General features: G+C 32.8%; 1 protein-coding gene across 1 annotated transcript in view; it reads left to right on the forward strand.

Annotated features, from left to right (window-relative positions):
* Positions 1-24,356, forward strand: part of Invadolysin (leishmanolysin-like peptidase, invadolysin) — a 294,990-nt gene that overhangs the window by 4,839 nt on the left and 265,795 nt on the right. The window lies entirely within an intron of this gene.

Genomic DNA, 24,356 nt, shown 5'->3' on the forward strand with positions numbered 1-24,356 from the left:
TGTAAATATACGCGGGAGAAACGAAATAAACATGTTCGCTTACATTCAGTGTGTCAGTTCAAATAAATTCGCACGTGTCTCCATATATTCCATATGGATTTATTGCGATGTCAATTCAAATGTTTGAGCGCGTTTTCTCTATTATAAGATGTCAAATCTCGTAATATTGACACATAATAATCTAAATAGATGAATATAATAGGTAACGCAATATAATAAATTGTTACGACTTATCAAGTCTTATAATTATGAGTTCTTGAGATGTGGAATCGCCCTGTGATATCTTATTGTTTGTAGCATTAAGTTGTTCATATTTGATTCTCATGATCTCGTGCATTTTTGCGCTACTCCTACTCTTTACTGTCAGACGACTTTGGTGAATGTTTCCATGCGCGGTGAGAGGAGAGAGAAACACGTGTTTTCGCGGCAGACACGTGCTGCTGCGGAATGTCTCACCGTATGACTTCTAATAGTTTGCGTGTCATGTTTTGCGAACAATCGATCTCTTTAAAATTTAGATTACGATTATTGACATTACACACTTAGTATTTGAAATATATTTTACGCACAATTATTAAAATCAATTCATATATTACGCGTATCGATATTTTTTTCTATAATCTTTCGTTGCATTGACATGGTTTGATGAAAAAATTAAAAAAATATATATTGCATGCGCAAACGGAATATAAAATTATTAATATAATTGAAAGGAGAATAAAAGCGCATAAAGATTTAATTTACGAACAATAAAAAGGGTAAATCATCATTATAGATTATATTACACATGCAGGTAAGGTAATTATAATAAATATATGTGTTAAGATTAATGTATTTGTGTATTTTGTCACTGGTTTGTGCATTAGTTATTTATATTGCTATTTCAAAGAAAAATAGCATCATATTTTAATTAACTATGTTACAAAATAAAAAATGATTTAACTTTTCGTTAAATGTCTTCATACGTTTTGAAAATCGTTTAAATGTTTCATTGATTTGATTATTGTCTGTTTTATTAAAACTTTTTCATTCGTCATATGCATTTTCTATATTGCAATGATATTATATTACATGAATTTTATTGACATTCGATGTTTGTTGAATAATGTAACAATTGTGCTATCAATTAATATTAACTATTATAGTTAATATTAGTAAATATTAATTATTCCCCAACATCATGAATATCTATCGATTTATAAAGTATCGAATTATCTAATATTATATTTTAGCGTTAATGAATAAAATGATTAAGGCAGCAATAGCTTTTGCATTATAAATGTTTAAAAATGAAAAATTTCCCGTCTCTTGACATCTAATTTAGTTATGAAATTGAATTCTTTAGTCTTTAAGTAGTATATTCTATTTTAATTGAATTTTAATAAAATAGTATATTTTCTACTTTAATTGGATTTTAGAAACTTTGATCATTACATAATAATTTTAATTAATATTTAAAAAATTCTCATTGAACTTTTGGTTAGAAAAATGATGCATTTTGATCAAAAATTTTATAGAGAATAAAAATAACAGCGAGACTAAGTTATATCGAAAGGCTTGCATTGTTTATTAGAAATTGTAATTTTGTGTAAATTTTAATTTTATTCTTTTTGAACGCAGGTTATTTTTTCTATAACAAAAAACAATGGACAGATACAGCACAAGTTTTGAAATCGTCGGTGAACAGACAAGCCGTCATTTCCATTTCCTTTTTTTACTTAAAAAAAATAGAATCAATTTGCAGGATTAGAATGGCTAGTATACAGATGATTCTCTCTATTCGCAGAACGAAGTAACTTGATTGACTTTTCACTCGATTACATTTGGCAATTTTCGTTTGCAAACATTGATATAGCTAAAAATGTCTTTAGAAATACAAACGCAACGCGTTGTTCTTTAATTTCAAGCATTTCGTGGTGAGATTGAAATGGACTTTTTCACAGAAATAGATTTTTTTAATTGTCCGATATCATCTGACCTACAAAATTAAACATTTTGTAGCTGAGTTTTATGTTTATGCTTAGTGTGATATATTTTGCATTAAAAATTTAGCACGTGTCAATTATTTTTTTAATCCAAAACAATAAATAAATGTGCCATTTTTAAATCTAATACAAATCTAAATAAAGATATATACATGTTATAATATGTTATATATATTATATCATTATTCTTGAAATCTTTGATTTTTTGATATATTATAGATCTTTACGGTATATTACATAAACAATCGTGGTTGATAAATTAATTTTCTTCTCTGCCCATGTATTTATTTTATCTAAAATTTATATATGTGATGCAACTTGTATTTTGCGCTACAAATTAATCTTTCTAACTGTAGATGAATTATTGCATCTCAGTTGAAATATATGGTACCATTTCTTACGTATTCGCGCGCGTGCTTTAAGGATCATTTCAAGGAGAATTTGAATGCCAATATAAAAGTTTACAGTCGACATAGTGTCCCACTCGTGCTCGCCGCCTTATGACATCTCGCACCAGCGTTCGCAAAACTTTTCTATCCGGCGATCTCGTCGTCGTCACGTACCGATTTCGCATTCTCTTAAAGATATAATTCACATTTTGATACGGTCGCCCTTTTTATTCCATAAAGAGCTCAGCGATAAAGGAGGCGCGGTTGAATTACGCGTTCGTCCACCTGGCGACCAGCCAGCTGTTTACCGTCTGCTCTTTTTCTTTTGCCAATCTAATAACACGGGAAAGTCGTACATTTCAGTGCAAATCGATATCACGGGCTCTGTGAATTTTTTGCTGCAAGAAAAATGCTTTCACCTTCTTTCCTCTTTGTGTAAATTACATGATTTATAATTACAAGAGATCTTTTTTTTTTAAATCTCGAGACTTTAATTTTTAAATTATACGATGAAAATTAATCACACTGGGTTACAAACGAATCTCTACTTATGATTATATTGTGTTACGATTTAGATCTGTTTCTCGTGATAGAATTGAAGTCATAATATCTATAAAGGGGATAATTACGCGCGTAATATCTCGTAACCCGTTTTCACAGCGAGAAGTGTCGAGTTTTCATTACGATTATCCTCGTAATTTTCTCCGCCAGCAAGAAGAACGCGTAACGCAAAAGTGTCAAGTTTTCATTACGATTATCGGAAGTACTTCGTGCTCTCTTGCAGTCGTGGCGAGAATAAAAGTAAAACGTAGGTTGCACGATTCCGCAGGAAAAACTTTCCTGCGAGCGCTTCAATGAAAGTGTACGGGAATGGAATTTTGTCGGCACATATACGTACGCGCGCGTTCGTAACTCGGTATTTTTCTCTAGCACTGATTTATTTACGAGGCGGTCGGCTGAAATCTCGTGTGCAGGGAGGTTATTAAGAAACTCGATTCCCATCGAAGTTTATGGGCTTCGTGAGACGTGCAGTGATATACGCGACGGTAAGGGGTTTAAGAGAGGACATCGTGGACACGCGAGCTTTATGTATTGAATTTTTTTTCCGACGATCCTTTGATTCGGATCAATCGATTGAGAGTGTTAAGATCCGTTCGTCTCGCGTTGACAAATTGTAGTACGGAATTACAATATAGAAATCGCGTAATGGATTTTCGACGATTAATACATTCTTATCCGGCCAATCGGTATTTATTGTATATACATGTCTTGTTCGAAGAAATTCCATTTCACAAGTATACATTTTCTACGATAAAATACTCATTTTCAGTTAGGATTGGATTTAGAGATAAAAAAAATATTTATTATATACCTATATATAGACAACATTTGATGCGCTACGTAAAAGTATTTTGAGGAATTTATACCTACTATTTAAAAATGAAAGTTAGCTAAGTTTCGTAATAATTCTGCTTTAAAATATACCGCGTTGACATCGTTAGCAAATTTATTTGCTAAATTTTTCTTCAAGAAAGAAATTTTCTTAATTTTTTCAAGAAAGATATATTGCTGTGAACATATTATATAATTTTTTTAGAAACTATTAAGTGTACACAGAGAGAATTTTCTCTTAGAATTTACCTGAAAATCATGATAATTGTGGGACAATAATGGTATTGGAAGAATTTTGTAAAAGTTTCTCTGATTAATATTTGCCACAAGAAAAAATATTAATATCTACCACAATAAGATATAAAATGTTTGTTTAATTTTACTATGTACATATTAATATTTTTTATTGTGATAAATATTTTAATCAGAGAAATTTTTTATTGTCTCACGATTACCATGATTTTCAGAGTAAATTCTAAGGAAAAAGTCTCTTCGTGTATTACTGTTTTAATGCAACATTAAATTCATTGAGATTATAATACATTAAAATTTATTATTTAATTTAATATATCTTATACACGAAATGTATATAAGTTTTAGATTATTATTTTCGTGAAACATGATTTTCTTGACATTGATAAATCTAACGAATTTATTTAATTTTGACATGATGAAATAAATAAGAGATATTAAGTTAAACAACACAAATATATATACTAGATTGAGCATTAATATAACTACTCAATTCCAAGTTTTGCAATCTCTTGAAAATAAGTACATGACATTGTAAAATCTTATGCTAAACAAGATTGTCAAGCATATTGAGAAACTTGTTGATATAAATACATACAATGATATATGTATATTTTTATTAAATATATATATATATATTTAAATCAATATATTTAATATTAATAATATAATATTACAGCTAATTGTAATTAAAAATATAGCTATATAATTTGAATATAAAATGGCATTATAATAAGACCATTAAAAGTTATATATAAAATATCACGTTTTTAAAAGATCGTATGTTTAAAAAAAACACATTAAGAGCACAAGTTTGCTATGGGAAATGCATATTTATAAAATTCAAATTTTACTTTAAGTTCTTTTTTGAACATTGTGTTTCACAATTTTATAATCTAACCATGGTGTCAGTTAATTAAGATATTTGTAAATATTTATTTAGAATTGCACGCAGACACTCGATTAAGTGCTGATAAATAAAAATATTATGCAAGGCCGCCATATTTGATTAAAAATAATACCGCAGTCAAAGTCATAATTAAAAATTATCTCTCATGCGCTAGCTTATCAAACTGTGAGAAGTAAAATATGCTAACAACACGAAGATCTGTACATAACACGCGTATACAATATATTTGAATTTATAATACGAATGTGGCATTAATAAAAATAAATTAATTCAATTTTATTAAATATTTGCAATTTCATTAATGACATCTTTATTAAGAGTTAATGTTAGATAAAATGTTCCAATATACAGAAAACGCAGACAACATAATATTTTCAATAAGAAATATTTTTGTCGGCTCTCAATATTAAATAATAATAACAAATATGATATTCTTAAATCATCCGAAAAGCCCAAAGCGCGAAAATTAATTTTTTGGAACTGTATCTCTTGGTACGAGATTACTAAAAGTTCCACATATTAATTAATCTCGAACTTACATATGGAAAAATAGGCGAGAAAAATATAAGTCCGAAAAGTCGCTGAAGCGAGAATTGAACCCGCGTCTTTCACTTTCCGGACGACTGCTCTTACTAAACTATTCAAACCCTTTCGATCCTATATTTTTTATTAGCCTTATGATAGATGTTAATAAATATCACCACGATCAGGCCAAGGCGTGAATAAAATCAAATAAGAAATATTTTTGTCGGCTCTCAATATTAAATAATAATAACATAAATATGATATTCTTAAATCGGTTGAAGAGCCCAAAGCTCGAAAATTAATTTCGCGCTTACGCGAAATTACTCGGATTTTTGGGCGCCAGACGCGATCTTGCACGTGTCAATTCGCGACACACGGAATCACGCAACAATTCGGCCGGAAGTTCCGCAACGGTCCGGCTGCTCGCCTAACGGCAGAGGAGCGAATTCGGCGAGTCGGGGGTAGGATTCGCGATAGCCATCAATTAGGACTTTCCGCGATTTTCCCCGACTCGCGTGACAGTAACGCAACGTGCGGAGTATTTTCGGTACTTCTCGCGACAACAAATTTAATATATAAATCTCGCTGAGGAGGCACGTTATTTCTAGGCTTTCGCGGTCTGAAACGACGGCCTCTTATTATACGTCGACCGACGGAATCCTGGCGAGGAGAGAGCGGGGATGCGGAAATTATCCGCGGGTCTTTGAAGCCCTTCTTGGAGCCTGCTGATGGGCGCGCTCCTGCAGCTCTCTCGCCCTGCGGCCGTTGTTGTGCTGACTTCTCGTAGGGCCACGTACGTGTTCCGTGGTGTTTTCGGTTCCTTGTTTGCCGCTTTTTGCCTTCCTTGCTAATCTCTCCTCAAATAAATCCTCTCGGCAAGACTCCCGACATTCATAAAAAAAAAAAATAAATAAATAAAAATAAAACGCGTTAATAACAATATTCTTTTGGCCGATTTAAGAATATCATATTTATGTTATTATTATTTAATATTGAGAGCCGACAAAAATATTTCTTATTTGATTTTATTCTCGCATTGGCCTGATCGTAGCGGTATTTACTAACATCTATCATAAGGCTAATGAAAAATATAGGATCGAAAGGGTCTGAATAGCATTGGTATAAGAGTAGTCGCCCGGAACGTGAAAGACGCGGGTTTGATTCCCGCTTCAGCCACTTTTCGGACCTATATTTTTCTCGCCTATTTTTCCATATGTAAGTTCGAAGTTAATTAATATGTGGAACTTTTAGTAATCTCATACCAAGAGATACAGTTCCGAAAAATGATTTTTCGCGCTTTGGGCTTTTCGGCCGATTTAAGAATATCATATTTATGTTATTATTAACATAATATTTTAATACACATTTTTTAAAATGGATTAAATAATAATAAATTAAATATTAATTTTTTATTAATTTTTTATTTTGTATATTATATTTCAGTATTGCAATATATTGTACATATATCATTAAAATTAAAATTAAATACAAATTAGACTTTTCAATATATATATATAAATCTCTATCAAGATTTTCAATAACAATTTAAATTGTATAATTAAAATAACAATTATTTATCATATGAATATAAAAGTAATAAACGATTGCACAATTTATTGCACATTAAAATTTTATTTAAATAAATTTCATTAAAAATTTTATTTAATTTTATTATTACAATGCATCATTTTTATATTTAACTAAGGAGTATTATACAGATTGAAATTTTTTTGCGAACACATATCTAAATTGAGAAAAATTTTAAAACTCGTGGCACGTGTGTTTACGTTGCGTTATGCCGAGCGACTATGAAAGCACGTGCAAATAGGGTGCTCCGAAACATTCGCGTCGACTCACTTTAATATACCCGTATTAACTGTTAATCAGGTCGGGCATATAGCACTTCTCATTAGTAGCTCCTGATTACGCAGGCTACTTAAATCAGTGCACAACAAAGCTTTCTAAATTGTTGTTTGAATATTGTATCACTTTTGCGAGTCAGGTGGTGTCAGGGAGGATTTAGTGACAAACGTATCGCGCCAACATCGTACCATATATAACCAAGGCCATGCATTATATCCGGTATGGTATGTTATAGTAACAGGAGGGACGCGTTGAACGTGCAAATTAAATTTCATCTCCATACCATTTGTAATATAACGGTGATCTGCTAACACCGCAGCTTCCATCAATCCCCCAACTTCTATCCTTATCAATAGATAATGCTTATTACCCGTATAGTTTCGCGTCAGATGTATGCCACTACCGGATATACGCTACATCCTTGTTGTACATCCTAATCATTTCATGAAAATATTCGCAGCACGTGACATATTCGTGTGACAAATCTGTCCACATTATTGATATGTATTGTCACTAATATTAGTAGCGGAATCGGTGGTATAGGAAAAAATTCTACATGACAAAACATTTTTCATATTATATTAATAAAGATCTTTATAATGTATCGAAATTACGTATAATATTGTGTATGATAGAAATGTATATCACATTTGTGGAAAATTTATTTTTCCACGTGGCAAGTTTTCAATTATTTTAATTTAATTTATATTTGCTTTTTTTGAAATTATTCTACACACATATCGCGGATGTTACATCTTTTTTACGACATATTTTATATAATAAAATTGCATATTTTAATAAAATTTTAAAGGTAATGAGTATAGTAATGACATATTTAGTTATATATTGTTTAGCAATTAATGATACAATTACGACGAGTAAGTTAAACATAGGAAATAACGTTTGCATTACATCACGTCATGAACTAACTATATTATTCTGTTACTTGATTTATAATTTGATAAAGATAGCTGTAACTCTGTATGTCTAAAGCAAAGTACCGTGATGAACGAAGGTCGGTAGGGAATCTGGACGGTTAACGAATGTCGAAATAAATCCAATTTTAAACTCAATTCAATTTTAAAATCATGATTGAATGAACGTGGTCCGGTAAATAACTCCGATGAAACGTTCTCCTATTAATCGAACTTGCAATCAAGACGAATTTGTTTAATCTAGAGTGACTCCGGACTGAGATTTAACTCTTTATGTTTGCGTAGAATATTGATTGATCTTGAATGATAAGCGAAACGATTACGTAATTGCGAAAGATAAATTAATTTTTTTACATAATTTTTTTTTTCTAATCTTTAGAGTTTATTTTTTTTAATCTGCTTGTAAATATTACCAAAATTTACCAGCACAATAGGGGACGTCAGGGCATTAGTTTATTGAAAATTAAATTATCAAAATTGACTTCCGAAAACTTTGATATTCAATTTGTACAACGAGTGTGAAATAGTATTATTCCATACGCGTCTTGATAGTTATCGGCATCAAAACGTGTGTACGAACAAAGGCAAATTAAAACGTTTCGAGAGTCGCTTTTCACGTTCGCTGTTGCTGGGAAATGCAAACTTTCTCCCGGCAGCCTGAGAATTTAATAAAACGAATCGCTCATTCGGGAATAGTATAACGGTGTAACCTTAACCTCGATCAAAATAGTGGGACGTGAAATTGCTGGAGTCGCGCGTCACTGGAGCCGAATTACGTACTGCCTTTGCGGCCGCTTTGAAAGTTTCGGGGCAACGCTTCGAATGAAAATGGATGACCGGCCGCTTCGTGCAGCGCGACGTGCTCTTTTTTCCCTTTTCTACCGTTGCTGCTGCTTGTTCTCGTCCTTTTACGTTCCATTTTTCCGCCGCTTTTTGCCCGACCAACTTTTGCACCTCTAGGGACCGCGCGAATTGCATAGCCATGCATATTCGGAACTTTCTGTCGGCGCGGCACCTTCGGCTCGTCCTTTCGTTAATAAAGAACGGCCCGTTTGGGACGTCGATTCCGACGGTAAAAACTGCCAAGCAATTTCCCGCATAGGCATATCAGATATCCGTTACGGCTTGTCTATATATTCAAGTAAAACGGGAGATACGATTGATGCTCACGATTTTACCTGTTAGATAACATTTTATGTGGGCTGCAACGCTGCCGCGAAGCTTGTCGATACGTCAATTGATTTTCTGCTAAAACCGATATTTAGTACAAGTCTAATGTGCATGTTTCAGCCTTAACTGCTCTAAACACATGCGCGTTTCGTCACGCGATAATTGAACATTCTACGAGTTTCAATTACCTTCAATTTCCTTCCTTTATTTTTCTTTTCCAACGAAGAAAATGAGAAAATTTGTCTGTTAAAATTTAAGGATTGTCTTACGATTGGACACAATTAAGCCTTAAAAGAAATTTTTATTGTGAGAAAAACACTTACCTCGTACCTTGTTTTAGCGAAATAAGAAATTGTTAGATTCTGCTAGAATTGCAGCACTTCTTGAACACTTTCATTCACTTACAACGTTTGGAAAAAATCTATATCCTTCTTATGATTTTATTTAATGATTTGGAACCAATCTCAAAGATTGTTTATATGTTGGATTTTTTATTATGTTTTTATTATACATATTTATTAGAATTCTTCGATTTGCATATCGAAGCAACCCTTACTATGTTAATACGGAAACTTTACTGGCATAAATCCCGCAGTCAGACCGCGTAAATATGGACGGATGGTCGGACCGTCCACCGGGGTCATAGTTTTCGCAGGAAACGTTCTGGATTAATCACGGTGGATTGTTTGAACAGACAATGGCAGTCACGGTAAACTCGAGGCGACGGTGAATAGGGTTCAAAGCGGCAGGGTACGAAACATTTCGGGAACGTCGCCGTTGCGCTAATTAGTGGACCATCCGCAGATGAGCTTAATATTCCATTTCCGCAAAGAACGGAATTTCCACGGCGGCGTTTTGCATTTCCTGCTGCGCAGGCTATCGCGTTGCGCTCGTTGCCTTTCTTCACCGAGAATTCGCCGGTCCGTTATTTAATCTGCCCGCTTTTCCAACAACGCGGTCTTGATTGCGAAAAATTACACCATTCTTGTAAACTTTGGCGACGGGACTGTGACGGAATAATATTTCATAGCGGAATAATATTTCACGAATAATATTTCATGCGCGATGTATTATTGAAAAATAAAATTGCGAACTGTTTGGGCGCTCTCGAGTGCAACCTAAATATAAGAACGTAAATAATTTTTCTTTGAAGCATCTGAAGCGTGAAGTATTTATTTTTGTAATTAATTAAAATTCTAACGAAATAAAAGTTTGAAAGTCGCATTCGAGAATTACAAATATTTGTTCTTGTACTTTTTTAAAGTTGGCGGATGTACATATATTGTATGGTACTTGAGGAAAACAATATAATTAAATTAAAAATTTTTATATCTATTTAAAATAAAACATGTAGGATATTCCGTGATATTTTTGTTTTTAATGAAGTTTCATGATTGATGCTTAACTCACGGAAATTATTGAATTTATTATCCACTTTGCGTATACAATCGCGATTTCCGCTTTCATTACTTATACCGTCTGTCATTTTGCTCTATAAAATAGTATTTTCCTGGAAGCATTTGCGTGTCGACATCTTCGCGATATACAATTTCTTGGCGGTGCACCAAGCGTGACCTCTTAGACAACGTCATGCTCGTTCTGACAAGTGTTGTAATTCTGGGGTTCTCGACGAAGTTTGGATACAAGAGGGCTGTTGACGATGGACGCGTTGAAGGGAGAGAAACGAACAGAAAAGAGTACGCAGAGATTGCTCGCGAGCGGGAGATTTCCGATGGTAGATCCAGCACGTCCAACGAGAATCCGGAGCGAAGTGGCCTCAGAAGTAAACCAATCTGGTCGGAGCTTTACGTCGCTTTCGTTCCTCGGCAAAAGTTCCTTTTCCATACCACGGACGGTTTCGTGTACGCAAGGACGTCGATGTAAGCGAATAGTGTTCGTTGAGAGTCGGGTGGGATGAATGAAGAGACAAGTGCGCCCATCGATCTTTTCCCCAATTCACACATGCACATACGCGCTATAAGAAAGCCTCGTATAAGACAACTTAAGTCCCGAACAAAACAGGATTTCTTTTTCCTTGTTAATTGTGACGTAAATTAGTCTTCAAGAAGACGTATATCTTTATTGCTCTGAAAATTGGGGATTTTCGAATTGATAGATGGCCAAACAGATATATTAAGCTCGGAAGAATGTTACTCTTTTATCAGGTGCCGCGATGTTCGCTATCGATGCGGTTGCCTTAACACAAATATTTATCTCGATTGTCGAGTCACAAGAGGACTTAGATTAAACTATTAATTATTTTTATATATCGTCAATTTTTTTATGTTGATTAATTTTGTAATTTAGCTAGTTTTTGCTTTCTCGCAAATTTCTATATTAAGTTTATCTTTCCAATTTAGGCAGCTAAATATATATTTCAATCAAAGGTAAATATATATTTATATTTAGTATTTAACATTTTCGAATAAGTTATTTGGTGGTAAATATTTTAAATGCATATAATAATTCTTCCTTTAAAAAGTTAACAGATCGAAAATATATTAGGTGCTCTTTAATTAAATTTGGATTATCACGCTGATAGGGATGGTAGCGAATTGCCAGGTGATTTTACAATATCAGGTAAATGTTCATCGGGGAATTAAAACTCGAATTGCCTCATTTGGTTTAAACGTATCAATATTTATGAACAAATGATTCGGTGGTTAGGGGAAAGCGAATGTTTGTACGATGAAGCGGATTTGATGGATTAGCGCGAGACGAAAATAATGATCAGCTTTCATCGCGATGCTACTGCCTTATTAATTTGCCTATAATGAATGATCGATTTCGAACGAAATCGAAATCAGGAGCCGCGATCGCTATCGATGCGGTTGCCTTAACGCAAATATTTATCTCGATTGTCGAGTCACAAGAGGACTTAGATTAAACTATTAATTATCCAGGGGTTTGACACACACACACACACACACACACTCACCCACCCACCCACCCACCCACACAGAGAGAGAGAGAGAGAGAGAGAGAGAGAGAGAGAGAAAGAGACGACGTTTAGCATAGTCTATATATACGATTAAATTATATGTTTATTTTTGATGTTGCTCATCTGGTTTACCAGTGACATCCCCAAATGAATTACATTTCGTGTGTATGCATGTGTACGTATGTGTTTGCGATTATATTATTTTAATTTATTTCACTCCGTGAAGACGTACTCATTAATATTGTTCACTGAAAAACATTATAAAGAACTAAATGATATCTTATATAATATGCAAGAAACAATGATATTAATGGACTACATTATTGATGATAAATTATTTAATTGAAGAAGTTAATTGTGTGTGAAGAAGTCCCAATTTTTTTATGTAATGAAACACGCGTACTGACTTAATGATATTTAACTAAGAAGTTCTTTTGACACGAATTTGTTTATATGAGAAATTTAGAAAGTTTTGATTGAGTACATGTAAATTAAATTTACATTTCTTACAATTTATTGCCAACGCATGACAGCATTTTATAGTACAAACAAAATATACTTTTGAAGAATTGTTATTACATATATTATACATCATACTAAGCTTGACATGATATTTGGAGCTTGTCCATTGTCGAAAGCGCGAAATTCGTTGAGCACCATAATGCGTAGATAGTTAGATAGTTGTCCATAGGATTATAGCCAGAAAATTGGGAGAATTACAAACGAATCGTGCAATAGTGTCCATTGTTACATGCGAAATTACACGTTGAAAATTACTCGAGTAATTTCACAGTTTCTAAAAAAGGACAAAAGACAAAACTGTAATTTTAACGATAAATAATGCAATAAAATGTAATGCAATGAAGTGCATCTTAAATGAATCGAACTGTTATTGTTTGAAAGAGAGAAAGAAAGTGGAAGGGAGAGAGAAAGTTTTCTCTTTTCCGAGGATTTCTTGTAACATTTCGTGTTGTATCCATGATTGCAATTCCTGATCACGACTGTATTAGTTATGCTATCAGCTGTAGGAGAATTTCATGTCAGAAGCTCATTGTGTTTGTGGAATCACAGGCAAATGGCAAGTAGCGAGATTAGAACACAACCGACTATCGATTCGATGAGATTCACTCGGGATGCGTTTCACGGCACGTCTTCTCGGACGAGGTCGGAGGGCAATCTCTGATATCTGCTAGGGACTGCCAGAGAGGGACACGCCACGCCGCTTGATTTTACAACTCGAAAAGTTGTCCGCGAAACTTTCCGCTGAAGAGTTCGGAGTTTACCGCTTCTTGTGCAAATAACGTTTCGTACGCTAAACTTATTCCGCGAGGTAGGACGCGCGCGGGTGAAAGTTTTGCGTTTTCTACCGTCTATTCTCTTTTGATATAAGGCATTTCCACACTCGCGCCACATATATACACACTCGATACTTTATTTTGCGTGATATGTAACGAGCGAATTTAAAAAAATACATTTCTTTTCTTAAATAAAAGTAGAAAATCATTTAAATATAATTTTATGCTTTGTCCATACTTTCTTTTGTATATCATTTATTTTGAATTATTTTAAAAATATCACAAATGTATTGCAATTTATTATAAGAATGTATAAAATTATGAGCAATATAATTCAGTATTATATAATTCAAATATGCAGTTAATTTTCAGCCTGTGATAACATTGAATGCAATTTTCAACTTATGTATGAATTAAAATTTAAAATCAGATATAATTTTTAATATAATTATACTTATAATATTAACAATAATTATTAATTTATTTATTATTAACAAATTTATTACAATTGTGTCGCATTAAAATCCTTTTTTAAACACACACAAGAGGATGAATTAGATCCTTTATTTCTTTTGTTATAATACTTTGAAGAATAACTTATTATTTTCCTTAACTTTAGAAGTTTAGAAATGCATGACAAGAAATATTTTATAAAGCTTATCGAGAATCCATTTCTCGCGTCACTTATAACAGCATTGAATAATTGCCTTGGATTCTGCATAAATACGAACGCGACATTGCGTCAGGCATATTAACTCGTAAGCACGAATGGCAATTATATACACAGGAGCCGTATGGCTTCTATGCAAAAACTGCTTCTCTTACAACAACGCCGACAGTGTTGGTGATTCCTTTAAATGCCGCGTTTCTGTAACGAACGTGAGTTGTTCTAATTACAACCGCAAAGTATACCGCGCAAACAAAAGTGCTCCTCTTGTGTCGCTTTTTCCTAGCCGCCTCGTTATTACTAAATGCATTCACAATGCGGCATTAATTAAAAGGTTAGTTTCTACAACTTGTATTCTGCTGTATGCATGCTGAAACTTTTCCAATTAAAATTTTAGAGTAGTCATAAGAATTCGGCGATGAATGCAGAACTCTCTTTAATTAAATCGAAGCTGGATAGATATTTTTCATAATGTCAAAAAAGTAATGCGTTTGAATCGAAAGTGCTAAAGTTGAGAATCGATGTAAATCATGGATCATTAACGTGATATTCATATATCATTCAGATAATAGGAGAGAAAAGATGCATAAATTATAGTATTAAATATTGATTATTCTCTGCAGAGTCGGTATTTCGAAGCGCAATTATTTGGTCCGCAACATCCGGCTCAATTGATTTCACTTCTATTATGTATTATCTTATTATCGAAACTGAATATAAAGGACATCAAAGTCGACTAATCTTCAACTGTTTGCGAATCAAATGTTAAACGAATCATAAATAGTACGTTTTTTTTATTAATTTTTTCGTTAATTAATTTATATTTTTTGATATGATTTTTTTTATCACGATTTATACTTATTTTTATAAGCTTATACAATATGTTATACAAATTGTTTTATAAACATTTTTAGTTATGATTAAATCATGAATTGTTAGTGAATTTTTTTTAATTCTATGATATAATGCACGAAATTGTTCTACCTGCAAAACAGTTTGGATATAAATAAAATAAAGCTGAAGTAAATTGTTAATTGTGCCACAACGATTGAAATTTTTTGTGATATAAATATTGTTCTTATAAAAAATATCACGTGCCTAGTTTTAATATTTTTTTATTGGTTTTTTTATTTATGATTATGGCTATATTTAAGCCATGAAAGTACAATATTCTTAATTTTTTAGATATTTTAAGAATATCTCTGAAATTTATTATTGAGAATTTGAAGTTAATTTAGTTAATATAGGATATAAAATTCTTAAATTAACAATTATATTGATTTCTGATATAATGTTTTTATTCAACATTTGAAATAAAAAGTGGTGTGATAATATATTAGAATGCAAATCATTGACATGTACACTGCTCATAGAAACGAATGCTAATTTAATGAGAGTAAGAAAAATGTATGTGTTAGTTAATATAAATCATGCTGGATTCTCGAAACTATAACTTATGGTCGCCACGAACGCACAGCTGGTTATTTTCCAAAGGTATTTCCGAGTGTAAGTAGAAAAATATGATATTGCGTGCATTTCCGTTACCGTCTTCCCGTCATAAAATTTAAACTGTTTCGTGTCAATAAAAATTCCGCGGGTTACATTAAACGATATATACTTCAATAAACTCACTACATTTCCAGCACTTGTGAAGTTTCTCGAACTTTTCAATGTATTTTGATAGCTTTCGAATGTTTCAGGACATAAAGTCGCTTGCGAATTCTCATTTGCCTCGTGTTGAAAATAAATATTTGTGGTTGGTCGTTTAATATATAGAGCTCTTGCGAGCTCTTATAATGTAAAATTTGCAATGAATGCGACGAAACTTACTTAAATGTCAAATCTTCATGAATAACTTTGCGCGGTGGCAAACATAATGCGCGACATTTTAAAAATTATAACAGAAGACTTGCATACATGCATCCGGCGAGATATAAGATTATGTTCCATATAAGACGTAAATTTAATATATTTCGATCATACCGGTCTAGGCGTATTCGTGCATACGCGCGAAACGTATTCACGTCGACAACCGTAATTTGTCCCGAGGAAGCGACTTGGCTCGTCAGTTAGCGGGTAATACAATGCACGTGTACGTAAGGCAGCCGGGCGTATGCGGTATGCACACAATGCATGCAGGTGCCGCGTGCGAGCGTCTTAAGAGCGACTTACTCAGAGCCATGCTAAATGATAGCCGAACCTTGATACGTCTCAAAGGACGTGCACTCGGTATATCCTTGCGCCATCAGTCTCGGCGAGCAACAACGGGCTCATCACCCGTTTGCCGTGATCTAGGTGAGCTTCTATCTCAGAATGCACGGGAATGATGCTAGCAGAGTGATGTTGTGGTATAACACATATACGCATGCACATGCGCGCGCGCACACACACGTGGCACACAAACAACGATCGCCGGCACGTAACCGGCGCGAATTTGAGATCCTGAATTCGAATCGACTGGTTGGTTCCCTTGGTTGGCCGCTTGTTCGTCTAATCAGATCGGGTTTGTAGGCGGGACACGAACCGAAGAGACCTCTACAGGCTGGAAAATCGAAGGTGCACAGAGTATATATATATATATTTATATATATATATATATATATATATATATAATATATATATACTCTGTAAAAAAAATATATATATATGACCTGGGCTACACCATCGGAACAATAGCTCGCTTGTAGCTATCACGGATGTGGATTGACTAGAAGTTGCTCTTTTTTTCGGCGGATGTTGGGTGGTATTTTCGCGTATGGGAAGCGCCAAATAAAGTTCCAATCGGATTCACGACAGTAGTAGACTCGCTACTACATAATATCGATCTGTGCTCCGAAGCAAGAGCCGCGAGCTGAATATATTTTTAAGCTTTATATATTTATTGAGAAATACTTGTGTAAAGAATATTCCGTTCGGTCCGTTTGAACGCGAAATAACATCTCGCTGAAAATATTACGATCTTATTTTTTTATTTTATTTTGAATTATTTAATGTAGTTTATGAAATTTATACGAAAATGTGATATAAACTACATATACATTAGTAATAAATGCAGTGAGCGATTTTAATAATAATTATAGGGAATCCGATCGAGAGAAATAAGCAGATATGTCGCGAACATATGCCTTATAATACAATTTGAACTTACAGCTTTATTGCATAGACATTATATATTATACTATAATTGCTCTTAATTTTACAGTACCTACCTTTCATTAAAATTAATTCAGATCAGTGAAATTAAACGCACAATTATCATTATTTTTTATGATAAAATATTGCTTTTTATATACGTGTATTATGAAATATATATAGATAATCGTAATAATTCTCTCTAAAGCATCGTTGATTTTATAACGTAAAATAATGTTTTCATCTCGCGTAAGATAGCGCATATTTTTATTGTTTTATGTTTCGGAAACAATGTTGCAATTTATCGTTAATAATTTGAACGTAATATAATGATGTTGAGAGAATTGTTGACTAGTGAAAGCGAGGTTTTTCAACGTCATCAATGATTGACTTGTGTGCTAGGCTAAATCTGGCATACAGACGAACGATTCCGAATTTCAACGCGCATTAATTATTTGACCGCGAGTAATTGATGACCAGCGTATTTCGCAAAAAATTTATTACCGAACAATATATCTGTACAGCAAACACAATTTTTTGTTCGATTTGTTGTAAAAATATATGCATGAAAAATCTTTTATATAATATATTGAAATCACAATAATTACAGAGTTATGGTATTTTACATACATATTTTTATATTCTTCAGTTACAATTCGATTGTGCACTTCGAGTTGAAATATTGGTGCGGAATACATCTAGTAGAGTATTGGCCGTCGTCGCGGACACGAATCGATCTTTGGTGCCGTATATTAGGCCGTCGTTTAAGTATTCCTAAGCGAGGAGGCTACGAGCCTCGTTCGTGCCGAGAATTTCGAGTCGGGTGCTATCAGACCATTTTGAAGCCGGTACTGCATACCGATAGCCCGACAACCCAGTGGCTTACATATTGGCAGGAAACGTACTCGGTTTAGGCCGTCGTGCGCGGTTTCTTTGCGAATTACAATTACTCGACTGTGATTTTACTGTCTGGAATTTTATTTCGCACACGGGATTCAGTGTGAATTCGATCACGTGAGCCTGCCTCTTTCAAAAGCTTGGCTTTGCTCCGGTGTAATCGAAAGTCTCGTTACATTATCGCGGACGACGTAAGACGATTTCTACTATTGATTTTATTGTTTCGAAAGATTGGTTCGTAAAGCGAATGTGTACCCTTCACCATGTCTCGAAACGGCTATGGATCCTGTTCCATCGGCTTTCATTTCACTTCTTTGGATGATATCGACATCCGTGAGAGCTTGTGAGAGAACTATGTTGCTTACCACTACTTTTAAATTTCCATCTGCCGATTTTCTGAACAAGAGAGAACGGTTTGATTGGTATCTCTCTCGCGAAGCGTGTATTGCATTTTATTTACATCATCCCCGAAAGATGTGCTATTCAAATTTAGCTAAATTAATAATATGAAAGAGAGATAATAATGATGATAATATATATAGATCAATAATAATAGATCGTCTATATATAGATATATATAGACGAGAGTTTTCATTGATTTATTTCAGTCTATTTCGACAGAGGATATAATTATAGAGACTGATTTATTATGTTAAGATCATATTTTTTAAACAATTGTCATAAAATTATAAAAACCTTTTCATCGTAATTACTGCACATTCAATTAAATGTTTTAATAGATTCTTATTTATTCTCTTTATTATATTAAAATTCATTATATTAGTTTATTCATTATATTAAAGTTTAAATGTAAATTCTTTACAATTCTTTATACGTCAGAAAAATTATCATTTCGCTAATTAATTTTCTGTTATATGTTCAACATTAATGCAAGGCATAACATTATGTTGTTTCCGCACTCATTTAAATCCATGCGTGGCACCGGATAAGTACATAGCAATAGGAGATACGAATGCATCGGTCTGTATTGGCATGGTACATATAGCATTGTTACAGAAGTATCAATAACCCAACCGTAACGCAAACCGCGTATTCAGTCGATAAATTGTTCAGTTACTGTAAACATTAAAGAGTTTACGACATACATATATGCGGAATCGTGTGCAGATTGCAGGTACTTTACGTCTACCACGTGCATAATAATTACGCAAATGTGGTAATAATGTTACGTGTCGAACTGTAAACCAAACGGTATGCGATGTTCGGAAATTAGCAAATGCGCGAATGGTAAATGCAGATATTTGCTATGGTAGGATACACTAAACGCAAGTGTTTAATGGTATAGTCGATAAAATGTTGAGAATTCTCTTGGAGTCGTTAAACTAATGAACAGAACTTGTACGAAAAGTAATTTTTTATGCTCTTTAAGGACAAAACAAACGTTTTCTAATTTTTACAGTTAAGTTTTTTTTCCGTAACTAAAGAATCTCACTTTATGTCATTGTTCTTTTTAATAAAGAAAAATAAATATGTTAATTAAAAAGAAAGAAATGATAAATAATAGAAACCAGAGAAAGAGATGAATTATTACGTAAGATTTGTTTAATATCAGGATAATTCCTCGAGTTTTGTGAATCAAAACTTTTGGCGTTAAAATGTTCTATTAATACAGCTTAAGATAACTTTGCTGTTTTTCTTAGATGCAATAATAATAAGTACGGGAAGAAGCGTTATGAAAGATCTCTGAAACTAAGCGTTGAGGCACGCGTACAAGAGAAGTCTTGGAAAAGTAACAACATGATGAGAGATTAAAGTTGCCCAACACTATTGATTTTCTAATGTACGAGAAGATTTCCTCGTTCCGCGCTACAAAAGTCATGAATATTGTATCGTACTTTTCAGAATCTTGCTAAAAGTGCTCTTCATATTATTTCTTTTATGCATCGTACTAATCGTGGATTTCGTCGATAATAAGCAAGAATAATATTGCAAATGGAAAAAAGAAAAAGTAATAACAATTACTTAACTATTCCACTGTAAATTCCACTGTACAGATTTGATATTTATTTTTATTTTTCCAATCTAAAATTTTTTTTATGTAAAATTACTAATTTTGTATACTTTTTACTTGTTACGAATTAATTTTTTTTATTGCCTTACTATCAATGTGATGATACAATTTTATTTTTTTACACACGGGTTTTTTTACATCGAAGATATTCATGTTTTAGAGAAACTTTTTATTTAATTAAAATTTGTATATGAATCGTAATAATGTAAAAGCTATCATATACAGATACAATATAACAATCGCGAATTTTTAGTTGTGTCGTGATAACAATAGCGATTGGTTCGCAATTATGGACTCGACAGTTGCAAATTGATCGCTATTTTTTATAGAAAGATATATTTCATTGAGTTTGTTACTGTGATTGTAGCATGGTTTTACTAAAAGCAGTCGAAATTCTAAATTGATATTAATGATCGCGAGTATCAATTGATATTTATAGCAATTGAATTTCCAGTTAAAAATAGTCAGATTTACGATAACGTTCGCGTAAAGATTCTTTTCGTTCTCTTTCTACGTTTGAGAATGATCTCTCTTATGCTTTCAATTTAGCAATTTTGCTTCCTTGCCCGGTCGAAATGACCATTCGAGACCCTTCCGTTTTTCACCGTTCTTTCTTTCCCTCGACAGTCCAGATTAGAGTGACGAAGGAATCCATTTTGCCCACGAGAACCATCGATCGCGGGAATTGAGAGGATTAATCTTAACGACGCATCTATCGTTCTTAGTTGCGTCTTTTCCCATTCATGAATTAGGATATCACTATTTTGGGACGATGATAGATGGTTGTTATAGAGATGTCAATTTACATGATTATGTGTTTTTGTGTGACATATAATATTATATATTAAGAAAAGTTTTATGCAATATTTTTTTTTAACGCGACAGAATGGAATGATACAAATATATTATTTATTTATTTCTTTATACAAAAATATATACATACATAATAAAAAATGATGAAATAGTATCTTACATGCAGAAAATTAATTAGCGAAGAAAATTTAATATTTTTATTGCCAAAGACATACGCTCATTCGATTAATATGGTAAATATTTATTTTTGTATATATTTTTAATAAATTTTTATTTGCATTGCGATTTCTCCAATTTAATAAACGAATTTAATCTCTATTTTCGAATATGAAATGTTTCGTAGTAATTAGTGTTTTACTGCATACACTGATGTAATTCATAACAGCTCGCGAAGATAGTGATAATAAAAAATTCTTGTTTCTTTTTCATGCAATTATTTCTTTTTAATAATTTTGTTTTGTTTTCAGTTTTTGAATTGTGAGATTATGCTTTTTATTTCCTTATTATAAAGATTGTAATATATTATAAAGATAATTTTTTTTCTTATTTAATTCTGGAGACATTCAAATTATAAAATGTATTCGATTAAAGAAAGACTAGAACTAAAAAGATAGGTATATATGTATATGTAATCTATAAAGTATAAAAAGATACGATAATATTTTTGTTATACAAACAATATTTTATTATAGTGTTATCTGTAATAATTATAGTAACGTCTATAAACTTTATGATGTTGGGAACTCATTATAAAGACATTATCAACCATCGTAAATTATATGAAATGACACGTGTAATAGCTCTCGTGTTTGCCAATTTTTATTTGACATCGTTCCGACAGAGAAGTTCGATAAACGTGTGTTAATACAGAAATAATTTTCGAGGTCTAGTTGAGCGTCATTTATGTTATAGTATGTTTTCGTTCGATAAGTTACCTCTGAAACAATAAAATGTACTATTATCCTTTTTAGAAGCTTTTATGAGACATTATAGATGTAGTGTATGATAAGGATGACCCTATAAGTATGGTGTAAGCCATATTTTCAGAACTTTCGATACAAAGAAAAATAAAATATGAATTATCCATCGCAATAAATATATAATGAATAAAATGTTTTGAGTGTTATATATACACACACACACATGTGTGTACATAATATAATATGTAAAAATATAATAGAAGCACAGTATATATTGTAGAGAAAGAAATATATTTCTGTCTTTTTTATATATGAGAATCATTTTCTAATTAGGAATATTTTTAGTATGTTTAAACTTTTTAAAATGAAATGATATTTGCACAGAAAATATTTCGTGCTCTCTATATAGGAATAATTATATATTATTTGCTTATAGTACGGCTCTATCATAAATTTTTGTTACTGTTACGTAAAGATACGACTGATAGAGTGAGTATTAAAACGGGTAATTACTGTCCGACGTACAAGTACGTAAATATTTGTCTGACACGTTTTTCGACGCATTACACATGCGGCTCGTAAAGCATTCGTATTAATGTCGGGATCAGGCAATGTGCGCCATGTATATGTCGTCTCCATAAGTTTGCCATCGTATATCATATTTGAGTAAATTATACTCACATTATTTTAGTCCATCATTATTTATACGTGTACAAATTTTATAAAAACTTTAATCTGATTTGATCGATATATGAATCATATTATATTAAATGAATCTACGCTATAAAAATATAAATATACATTTGTAGTATATTAAGATAAAATTTTTATATTTTTTATATTTTTTTCTAATTTGATTTTTTGACACAAAATGTAAATTTATTATATTTAGAATATAAATTATACTTAGAATATAAATTTTTATAAAACTTTTTATATTTTTTTTTATAAAATAGAATCAGAATAATGTCGAATTAAAATAAAGCGTGTTCATGCAGAATTCATTAACTTTTATGATTTGTTTAGTGTGATACTTGTAACATTTTAATTAAAATTTCGCATGAACATTTTTTTCCCCTCAATGTATTTAAAAAGCTACATACGCGCGTGTGTGGATAGTAAGGTAATAGGATCTTTTATGGTTGACTATTTTGCAAGAGCGGTTTGCGAGGGTGAGAAATCTTTTCGAATGAAATGTAAGCTACTACTATACTTAATAATGTTAGTGCGTTTTAGTTAAAGGGGTGAACGACTTCTGTGTACGAAAGAGTTTCCGACCATAATCAAGCGATAACGTGACTGCCATTCGAATGATTGTATACGTGAAAGCGTTGCCCGAGAAAGTTAACGAGTTGTATTCCGCCGGTACGTCACGATTGCTGCGTAATCTTGTGATGCACATAAAAATGCAAAACATGCAGCTTAAGAGCACCGCCACATTATTGAAGATCGATTAACTCACTGTGTTGTATATACGTTGTTGCAATCGCTATAATTCATAGATCTAAAAGTAGAATATCGCGACATTCATAACATCCTTCTTTCCACTTATGAGATCGCTCTCATTTCAAATGACTGGCGCATTGCGTAAGATTTATTATTTTTTCTTGTCATATAAATTTGCCAAAATTAGAATTTAACTTCACTATTTATACATAATAATCTCATTAAAATTCGGGACTATAATTCTCACAGCTTTTTTCCCCAAACACTTGAGAGATAATTCTCTTATGCATTGCATGTTTCAAAGGAAAGGATAATACAGCCTTATCGGACATGTTGCGTGGCACGTTTCTCTTCAGTGTAGTATTGCACCGAGATGTACGGGCTTCGGTATATACGTTCGGTCCTTGGTTGGTAGCGCATCGGAGTATTATTGCCATTGTGCGATGTCAGTCTCATTTTCCCGTATCTGTAATGAAATCTCTGCCAATGCCGTTGCCGGTCTTCGTATAGCGGCGGCACAGTCGAAACTTCATTGTCCCCGGGCCGTATCTCCATGCTCGACGCTCCTTCTGGTGATATACATACACTACTAGCGGTAGGCAAATTCTTGTGCGACTCGCGTTTGCGCGCGCATTTGCTTGCAATGCGCCGTGGATCGGGCCGCGTACGAGTTAATGGCACTTCCGAAAGTCGTTGTTCCGGGGCGTTAAGTGCGGGTAATGATCTCCCGACGAGTTCCCTTCTCTCGTCCGAGGGGAAATAATTACATTCTCGTTCGGGTTGCATCCCGTT

The sequence above is a fragment of the Nylanderia fulva genome, unplaced genomic scaffold (genome assembly GCF_048542155.1).
Source record: "Nylanderia fulva isolate GAGA-0341 unplaced genomic scaffold, ASM4854215v1 Scaffold8, whole genome shotgun sequence".
Classification (NCBI taxonomy): domain Eukaryota; kingdom Metazoa; phylum Arthropoda; class Insecta; order Hymenoptera; family Formicidae; genus Nylanderia; species Nylanderia fulva.